Raw genomic sequence first — 11338 nt, 5'->3', positions numbered from 1 at the left:
AAACTTGTTAAACAAAACTTCAACTTTGTTTTTAATGAGTGCTTACTGTGCTACTGTGTTTTAGTGTTGGTCATTATTGTTACCTGAGGCATTTTCCATCCATCCATCCATCTTCTTCCGCTTATCCGAGGTCGGGTCGCGGGGGCAACAGCCTAAGCAGGGAAACCTAGACGTCCCTTTCCCCACCCACTTCATCTAGCTCTTCCCGGGGGATCCCGAGGCGTTCCCAGGCCAGCCGGGAGACATAGTCTTCCCAACGTGTCCTGGGCATTTTAAAGAAGCAAATAAAGCATGTATCCAGTGTCAATTAGTGGCAAGAAAGTCTTTGTTACCTTTTTATTTCTGACATTACAGTTGTGATCAAAATTATTCAACCCCCACACAATTTTGGTGTTTTAGCAAGTTGGACATTTATTCCGTATTTTGTTTATAGTCAAATAAAGATGTGTCAAATAGACAAATGCAACTTAAATTGTAACATTGTATTATACAAAATACCTAAAAAGGACATTTTTCTTAATATCTCATTGACAAAATGATTCAACCCCCTAGTTACATGCATTTCAAGTACTTAGTAGAACACCCTTTGGCAGTAATTACATCCTTCAAACGTGATACATAACCGGACACAAGCTTCTTGCAACGATCTACAGGTATTTTAGCCCATTCCTCTTGGGCAAAGGCCTCCAGTTCTTTCATATTCTTGGGCTTGCGTGCTGCAACTGCCTTCTTCAGGTCCCACCACAGGTCTTCTATAGGATTTAGGTCTGGCAACTGTGAAGCCCATTCCAGAGTCTTCCAGCCCTTCTTCTGCAACCACTCTGATTTTGATTTGGAGGTATGCTTGGGATCGTTGTCCTGTTGGAAGGTCCAACGTCTCCCAAGCCTCAGCTTCGTCACTGACTTCATGACATTTGCAGCTAATATATCCTGGTAGGAAATAGAATTCATAATGCCTTGAACACGCTGGAGATTCCCGGTACCTGAGGCAGAGAAACAGCCCCAGAGCATGAGTGACCCCCCCACCATGATTAACAGTAGGAAAGGTGTTCTTCTCTTTGTAAGCTTCATTTTTTCTCCTCCAGACATAACGTTGATTAATAGGCCCAAAGAGTTCCAGTTTTGTCTCATCACTCCATAGAACAGTTTCCCAAAACCTTTGGGGTTTGTCCAGAAGATTTTTGTCATTCTGGAGTTTATTTTCTTGTGCCTGGTAGTCAGAAGTGGGGTGCGCCTGGGAGTTCTGGCATGGAGGCCTTCATCTCGTAGTGCGCGCCTTATTGTCTGGGATGAAACCTGCGTTCCCCCCTCTGCAATGTCCTGTTATAGTTCCTCAGCTGTTACCCGGGGGTTTTTCACCACTGTACGCACACAGCATCCTCTTTCTACCACGCCCAGGTAATGTTTCCACTGTGCCTTCAGCTTCAAACTTGCGAATTATGCTCCCAACTATGTCTCTTGGAATGTGTAATGTCTTTGCTATTTTCTTATATCCATATCCTTTCTTACGAAGAGAAATTACCTCCTCTCTTGACTTCTTTGACCACTCCCTGGACTTCACCATGTTGCAAATACACCATTGACCATCTACAAGAAGCTGAGCGTCACAGTTTTTTTTAAACCAGTTTAATTGTTGCCCCTTTATGGTTCTAATCACATCTACAGGTGTTTTTAACACCTGATTGAAAAGACCTTATTCAAATTTTGTTCTTAAGAGTTATGATCTTTAAGGGGTTGAATAATTTTGTCAATGAGATATTAACAAAAATTTCCTTTTTTGGTATTTTGTAAGATACAGTGTTACAATTTAAGTTGCATTTGTCTATTTGACACATCTTTATTTGATATGACTATAAACAAAATACGGAATAAATGTCCAACTTGCTAAAACACCAAAATTGTGTAGGGGTTGAATCATTTTGATCACAACTGTAAGAGAGAAACAGGTCTTATTTCTAAAAAAAAAGGACCATCGCTTCACCCTAAGTTTAGAGACAAGATGGCTTGATTTACTAAGATCGAATACCACGTGGTAAACATTGTGTGTATTTTGTAAACTAGCGTGTACATGGGTGTGTTGTATGTTATTTACTATCATTGAAAAGTGGCTTAATTAAATGAGGATTTTGCATATACTATATGGGGCATCATCATGGAGACACTCATTTACTGCACTTTCAGGTGTTCATGCTCATACCTCTGGCGTTTTACTATTTTTTCAAACAAGCAAGAGACGTGTACCACTTTCTATGAGCATTTTAGTAGCAGTCCTGCAGTGCATCTGTAATGAAAACAACTTTTTATTTTTTTGGTGAGATGCTCCACTTAATGCGCTCAAGTTGCAAAAGATGCATACTTAAAGAGTTTTTTTTCATAAAAGAAATCTTAAAATATATGTTTTTTGTGACAAAAACAAACATAAAAAATGATCAAATAACACCAAAACACATCACTTGTAATCAGCTCCTTAAGTCTCCCCGCAGCTATGTAATTATAAAATTATGTTCCAAAATAGACAATGTCAAACATATATATTTTTTTTTTTCAGATTGTTCAAAATGTTGACACACATGTACGGAGGATTCGCTTCTGTCCATCGTCTGTCTGTGCAACGAGAGCACTGATCCTGCAGCCATGTGTGGAACTGCCAATATACACACCTTTCTGACATGTGCTAAATAAAACGCTAAATAGTGCTCGCAAAATGGTGATGACTGGTAACAAATAATGCTAAATAATTATATTTGCATTTTGCATAGCAGTTTTTCCTCCCAGTAACGTAACCGTTTTGATGATTTTGCATATTAAGGAAGACAGAGATGCAAAATGGTTTGCATGTCTAATTCTACTTACTTAACAGATGCAATCCACTTATTACACGTTTAGTTGATCAGCTTTAGAATAGAATGGAAAGTACTTTATTGATCCCTGTTGGAAATTCAGCGCCACATTTTGCTCACAATAAACAATAAACAGGTGTTTTTTACATGTGAATAATTTAAATGCAGTCTATAAAACAGCATATTTTGCATGTGCTATCAAGTTTTCTAGTGTTTTAGTACACGCAAACCTTTCGTAAATCAGGCACCGAGTTGTTCGTATCTGTTTTTGCATATTTGGGATCTGCCTAAGTCCTGAAAATCTAAAATCAAACCATAGAGGCATGGGAGAGATATTTATAAAACAAGTGAAGTGAATTATATTTATATAGCACTTTTCTCTAGTGACTCAAAGCGCTTTTACTTAGTGAAACCCAATATCTAAGTTACATTTTTAAACCAGTGTGGGTGGCACTGGGAGCAGGTGGGTAAAGTGTCTTGCTCAAGGACACAACGGCAGTGACTAGGATGGCAGAAGCGGGAATCGAACCTGCAACCCTCAAGTTGCTGGCACGGCCACTCTACCAACCGAGCTATGCCGCCCCAATTTTTCAAATGCAATGTATCATTTGTATGCAGACAACACCAATATTTATTGTTGCACAACCTCGATAACTCAGGCTTTGGGCTTTTACACATAGCTTTTGATATCATCCAGGCTCGCTTATTTGATCTTATATTAGTTTTAGATACAGATAAAAGCAAGCGATAAAAACAATCTTGCCTTCCTTTATACTTCCTCCAAAACGAAACGAAAACCCTTTGAAATTTGCCCTATTTCCCCACATTGTCAGCAGGCAGCACATATCTCAAAATATGGTAGAGATACACCAGAATAGCTTTGTGCGTGTTCGCCATTGTAGTCTGACATTGTAGTTAATAAGTTCCTTCTTTTTCTGTAACCTCTTGTTTTGGGACAGACTTGCTCATACATGCAGATGCATCCTGCACTGTTTTTAATACAAAATAACATATCGTTCTAACATATCGGTCGGGAAACTGGCCGTGGAAACGCGAAAAACTACAAAATGGCTGGCAGAAAGAAACCGCAGTCGACTGCCCACAAAAAAGCGCATCTTGACAAGATGGTCTGAAAGCGACTTGAAGATGGTCTGTAAAACATAACCTATGACACATTTTGACCAAATAACCACCATTACATGTTATGCAGAGCTCAAAGAAATGTTTCGTATAATATGACCGGTTTAAATGAGATCCTGGTCAAGAGTAAAACCCAAATACTTTTAATTCAAAACCTGCATTATGGGTTTTTCTTTTTGATGTTACTATATTTGTTTTCCGGTAGCACCCTTGAATGAAAGAAACGCTTGCTTTTATCTGTATCTAAAACTAATATAAGATCAAATAAGCGAGCCTGGATGATATCAAAAGCTATGTGTAAAAGCCCAAAGCCTGAGTTATCGAGGTAGCGCAACAATAAATATTGGTGTTGTCTGCATACAAATGATACATTGCATTTGAAAAATTGTTACAAAAATTATTTATGTCGATGCAAAATCAAATGGAGCCCACAGCACAGAGGTTTGCGGAACCCCTTTGGTTAAGTCCAGCATTGAAGAAGTAGTTTCAGGCGCCTGTATACATTGTGTTCTGAAAAAAGATAACATCTGCATTATTAGACAATTTAATGTGATTTGCGGCCTTGAATGAACAGGCTGTGGTTGGTTGGGTTCAATGCTTTGGACTAACCAATAAAAGAGCAACACAGTATTTATCGCCGTTTAAAGCCTCAATAAATAATTTTAGATTTTTTTTGCAGTTGTAACAGTCCACTGCTCTTTTCTGAAACCTGATTGGAATGGAAATAAAATATTTTTAGATTCCAAGAATTGTCTTTAGTTGGTCATTGGTGATCATCTGAAACAATTTAGCTGAAATACACAATTTAAAAATCGGTTAGCAGTTATTTGTTTGTGGGTTCACATTCTTTTAACAGGGGAAAAACAAAGTTTGATTTCCAGATTTTTTTTCAAGCTTTTACTTGTAAGAACAAGGCTAAAATATGTGACAGAGAATCAGCAACAAAATCAGCAGACAATTTTAAGAAAAAATGTTTGATTTAGTCAGTTCCTGCTACTTTCCTTGCGTACCTGACTCTTTAGTGCACTGTTTGCTTCAAAAATTAATAGAGATGTGAACTCAAAAGAGCAAGTGGTCAGAGCAAATAAAAGCTCTTTTTTTAAAATATATATTTCCTCAACGCCTTGATTGTTTTAACTCACAATTTCTGCACTTATTGGGATCCTACATACACAAAAACAGTTGCCAACTAATGTCCAAATACAAAAATGCAGGGGTGGGCCATCAGGGCCAACAAGGTCTTCTCTGCTGGCCTAACATTAATCATGATCATAAATTGATAAAAGTTCATTTTATTTTTACTTAACTTTAACTAATTATATAAAAGTATTCATCATATTCTCTACATGTCATATTAGGCTCCATTGTCGCTGTTTTTCGTTAGAGCTTTTATTCAATCAGAATTCATTGAGCTTGTTGCCCGGGCTGTATGAAATCTGCCGAAGGCCTTCTAAATCTAAATTGTTGACAGTAACCCTTCTAGGATGCCACACGTTGAACCATTGAACATGACTTCAACGCCTCCAGTGATTGGATACTCACTTGTGATTCACAAGTGAGTAGACACAAATTCAGTCATTCATTTTGAATATTCATCTCTGTTTTTCGGTAGATTCTATGTCAGTGTAGTTACACTTCTGCACTGTGACCATCAGATCAGTCATACTGGAACTACGCAAACATTTAAAAGTGATGTGCTCTTGTGGTGGAAAATCTGAAACTTAACTGCGAACAAAGTCGTTTTAGTACAAACGTTTTATTTACCCTATATCAAAAAGTACAGCTTGGATTTAATTGCTGATATGCAGACAGACATCGTCCTCCAGAGGATCCAGAATCAAACGAAAAACATGCAAATCATCTATCTAATGTTGGTCCACTGGCTTTTTTATATGATTCCCTCATGTGTCAAGGTATTTTTTTTTTGGAACTTTTGGCTCCAACACAACCGTGGATCTCCTAGTCATAACAAACAGTCATAACATTTTTTAGAATAGTCAGAGTGGCCACAAACTGAACTTTCCCCCATATATCCTTTGGTTCTGAATAGAAAAAAAAGAAAAGAGCAAGACCTCTTAGCTTTTTGACAGATCTTCTTTTTGGATTTCAACAGACACAAAATATGGTATAAATTAATAAAAAATAAAGTCAGAAATCCCACTACACTCTCTTTCATTCACAATATTTATGACAAGAACACATAAACTTGGCTTTTTTTATCCATTCAAAATTAAAAAAAAATAGCTAGTCAATTAAGGTCAACAGATTGCGGCTCCTCTATTGCGCCCTGTATACCATCTAAAAAACATTCAGAAACCGCTAACAATATTTAATTTACATCTCCATGGACCGCCACCTTGCCGTGGTGGAGAGCCTTGCGTGTTTCAATGAACCTAAGAGCGATGCCGCCGGGAGCTTCTGCTCCTGGTAGGTTTAACCATGGCGGTAAGGTCAAGGGGGAGGTTCCAGACAAAGTGCGGTCCAAAGACCTCAACGGTGGAAGTGGCGGAGGATGACACTGCATGTCGCAACGGCACTGAAGGCGGATGAAGGCTGCAACAGAGGGTGGTCTCCAGTCGTCATGGATCCATGCCACTGGATCAAGGCCCCTCTCTGCCAAGGACCGTGTGGTGGCTGCAGGTGCTTCAGTCTCCCCACGCTAAAAGACGTCACGCGCAGGCGTCCTCCCGAATGGGAACCCATCCATTTTACATCCAGTGTACTTCAAAGTCCTTTGGCGACCGGGAAGTGGTAACGGGGGCAGGACAGTGAAGTCTGGCAGTCCCTAGCCACAACCTGGCACACAGGCGGTGGGTGTTAGATTCAGTCGTTAAGCTCATGGACTGAGGCAGAAGAGCTTCTCGGCAGCTACACCCATGACTGAGCAGCCCTATTCAGGATCCACTCTGCTCACCCCAGTAGGGGAGGGGGTTAGAAAAGGTACCCTAAAAATAGCCTGCCTCGCAACATCCTGTCTGGAATACCGCATCCAGAGGGATCACCACCACGCGGTCAGAAACTAAGAAAACATAAATTACACATTGGAGCCTGGAACGTGCGAACCCTCACGGACAACCAAGCCAGCGATCGACCTGAAAGGCGAACTGCCATCATCACCAGAGAGCTAAGGAAGTTCCAGATCGACATCGCAGCACTCTCCGAGACCCGACTGGCCGACGAAGGGCAGCTGAAGGAAGAAAAAGGCGGATATACTTTCTTTTGGAAAGGAAAGCCTGCAAATGAGCCACGAATCCACGGTTTGGGTTTTGCTATTAAGAACTGCCTCATCAACCACCTCCATGAACTCCCTGTGGGCATCAGCGAGCGCCTAATGACCTTACGCCTTATGCTTGCTAGCAGTCATATGGCCACGGTCGTTAGTGCCAATGCACCAACCCTTGATGCACAGGTTGAAGTTAAGGAGGCCTTTTATGCTGACCTGGACAAAGTTCTATCTGAAGTCCCCGAGGAGGACAAGTTAATCCTGCTCGGAGACTTCAACGCCAGAGTGGGACGAAACCACCACCTATGGAGGGGTACGCTGGGGAGAGAAGGGGTCGGAAATACAAACTCTAATGGCACACGACTGCTAAATAAGACATGGAGCACAACCCGGTCATCACCAACACACTTTTCTGTCAGAAAACCAAGTTAAAAACATCATGGATGCACCCTCGCTCTAAACTATGGCATCTCATTGACTACGTTATTGTCCGCTCTAAAGACCGTCGTGACGTCCTAAACACCAGAGCAATGACCAGTGCAGACGACTGCTGGACCGACCACCGCCTCATTCGCTCCATCATGTCCATCCGCTTAATGCGGAAGACGGATGCAGAAAAGACAGTGCCGGCCAAGAGTTAACATCGAGCTGTTGAGTGACACCACCTACCAACAACAGCTGCAGGAGGCCTTCAGCGCAGCGTTGCCCAAACAGTACCCAGAGGATACGGAAACACACTGGAGCACACTTTCGACTGCCATAATGAAATCCTGCAAAAATATCCTTGGTCTCAAAAAGCGGAGACATCAAGACTGGTTTGATGAGAACGACACTGAGACCCAGCAACTAATTGACAACAAGCGGCAAGCTTTCATCACTTGGCAAAACGACATCCACTGCAAAGTGAAAAGAGTAGCCCATGCCAAAGCGAAGGCAGCTGTCCAAACACAGGATAGGAAACTGAAGAACCAGTGGTGGACAAAGAAGGCTCTGGAGATCGAGCAGCTTGCTGACTCTGGAGACACCAAAGGCTTCTTTGATGCCACAAGAGCGGTGTACGGTCCCAGCCACCGCTGCCTAACCCCCCTTCACTCAAAGGATGGTCTGCTGCTGCTGAAGGACAAAGACGCAATTTCAAACAGGTGGAAAGAACACTATAAGGACCTCTTAAACAGGGACACTATACCTGAGATGGAGGCTCTTGACCAACTCCCACAACAACCCACAGATGAAAGCATGGGAGAACCACCTACCTTGGATGAGCTTCAGGATGCCATTGGGATGATGAGGAACAACAAGGCTGCTGGGCCCGATGGCATTCCAGCAGAGGTCCTGAAGAAAGGCGGACCCGATCTTACCAAGCACATCCATGCGCTGCTTCTCAAAATATGGGAAAAAGAGGAAATCCCAGCACTGCTCAGAGATACCCTAATTGTCTCTATATTTAAGAAAGGAGACAAGGCAGACTGTGGGAATTACCGTGGCTTCTCTCTCCTGTCCACCATAGGGAAAGCCCTCGCTCGGGTTTTGGCCAACAGACTCACCCCCCTGTCAGAAAGCGTGCTTCCTGAGTCTCAGAGTGGATTTCGCCCAAGCAGAGGCACCACAGACATGATTTTCATCGCACGACAACTGCAAGAAAAATGCCTGGAATAAAACCAATCACTATACATGGCCTTCACAGACCTCACCAAAGCCTTCGACTCGGTTAACCGTCAGGCCCTTTGGCTGGTTCTGTCCAAGTTTGGCTGCCCAGACAAATACATCCGGGTACTGAGACTACTGCATGATAACATGTCAGCCACTGTGCTCAGTGGCAGTGGAGATGAAACAGAACCCTTTAGGATAGACACGGGTGTAAAACAGGGATGTGTCATCGCTCCAACACTATTCTCCATTTTTGTTGCTGCTATCCTCCATCTCACAAACATACATCTGCCCCAGGGAGTCGAAATAATGTACAGAACCGACGGTCAACTACTCAACATAAACCGTTTCAGGGCTAATGGTCAAACCACCACCATATCCATCATGGAGCTGCAGTATGCAGACGATAATGCCCTCGTAGCCCTCTCAGAAGAGGACCTGCAGTGCACTCTGTCTGCTTTTGCAAAGGCATACAAACAGCTTGGTCTTGCCATCAATATAAAGAAAACCCAAATCCTCCACCAACCACCACCAAAAAGTAGTGCGCCTGTCCTGCCCCCAAACCTCTCAATTGATAAAATCCGACTGGAAAATGTGGACCACTTCCCATATCTCGGGAGCCTCCTCTCATCTAAAGCTGTCATTGACGATGAAATTCACCACCGCCTCAGCTGTGCCAGCGGGGCCTTCTCAAGGCTGAGGAAGCGAGTCTTCGGGAACCGTGACCTCCAAGCAAAGACCAAAATCCTGGTCTACAAAGCAGTCGTGCTCCCGACCCTTATGCATGGGTCAGAAGCCTGGACCACCTACAGCAGGCACTTAAAGGCACTCGAGACCTACCATCAAATATGTCTCAGAAAAATCCTCAGGATCAGCTGGGAGGACCGACGCACCAACACCAGTGTCCTGGAGGAGGCTGGCTTGCCCACCATCACTGCCACGATTGCCCGAAACCAACTCAGGTGGACTGGCCATGTAGTCCGCATGCCTGACTCTCGCCTCCCAAAACAAGTCCTTTATTCCCAGCTTGTTGAAGGGAAACGGGCCCCGGGAGGTCAAAAGAAGAGATTTAAGGATAACAAGCAAACCTGACAAAGTGTCGCATAGACCTTAAGTCTTGGGAAGTCAAGGCAACAGACAGGACGATGTGGAGAAACCTTGTCCGTGAGGGTGCCGCGCAATATAATGATGACCTCCGCCATGCTGCACAAGACAAGCGCAGACTAAGAAAGGAGAGAGCATCCATCAAACAGGCCCAACCCAAACCCACCACCGCTACACTCCCTTGTCCACATTGCCCCAGAATAACCGGGTCCAGAATCGGCCTCCGCGCCCACCTGAAGACCCAAAAGGACCAGGAAGGAGGACAGTCATACTCGACCACGAGTGACCGCCAATGATGATGATACCATCTAAAAAACATCCAGAAACCGCTAACAATATTTAATTTACATGACCTGAAAATCAACCAAATATGAGTGATGTTATTATTATACTGTACTATAAGTGACAATGCAGCTGGCCTGTTTTAGCGGCGCATTGAAAGCAGTGAGCTAACGCTATAGCTAACGCTGTGCACTGGCACGTGCACACATAGGGCGCTATGGGTGCTTGAGCCCCTGCCCTTTTTTGCCTCGTCTTAAAAAGTGCCCTCTGCCTGTGTGTGGGGTTTTTTTGTTGTTGTTGTTTTTTTTCTTTAGACAACATTCATAAATTCCTGTTAGGGATGTAAAAAAACAAAACAAAACAAAAAAACAGCAGTACAAAAACTCCACGTTTTCTTCTAATACTGGGTTGTTTGAGCCTGCGCTTCCGCCAGAGAGAGAGAGAGAGAGAGAGAGAGAGAGAGAGAGAGAGAGAGAGAGCGAGAGAGAGGGCGAGTGAGTGAGTGAGTGAGTGAGTGAGAGAGAGGATAGAGAGCCAACTGCGGCCTGAGGAGACGTGACAGTAGAGCAACTTGAACCTGTGAGTTATGGTCTAGTCGCCGTCCACTTATTCAGCATCTAATATGGGTAATATTTCAGAAAAGCGCTGTATTATTCTGTTATTCCATGTGTCAGCTTCTGTTTTTGCCGGACGTCGGAGCACGGCGCATCAATTGAGCACGGCACATCAACTCGGCACAGAGCAGAGCGGATCGTGCGGGACAGAAAGTAGTATACAAAATACAAAATAAAACACCGGGTATATTTTCAAAATAAAATGCACTGTGTTTACGGGGGATCACATTTCTCTCACAGTAGAGGTTTAGATATAAAGCTGTATTGCGTTTCAGTGGTTTAGTCTGAGCATTAAGTGAGAAAGACCATAAGTTACAACTTGATGGTGTTTTCATCAAGTTAAGGGAATAAGGACAGATTTTCACATTGAAGTTTTTTCCATTTGGGTATTTATTTTTATTTTTGAAGTTCATGTTGCACTGTTCAATGTTCAATATTAAAGTGCTTATCTTTAACAATAAATAGCCTAATAATAAACAAGTGTTTTG

The sequence above is a fragment of the Nerophis ophidion genome, linkage group LG13 (assembly GCF_033978795.1).
Source record: "Nerophis ophidion isolate RoL-2023_Sa linkage group LG13, RoL_Noph_v1.0, whole genome shotgun sequence".
Lineage (NCBI taxonomy): Eukaryota > Metazoa > Chordata > Actinopteri > Syngnathiformes > Syngnathidae > Nerophis > Nerophis ophidion.
This window is presented reverse-complemented; position numbering follows the sequence as displayed.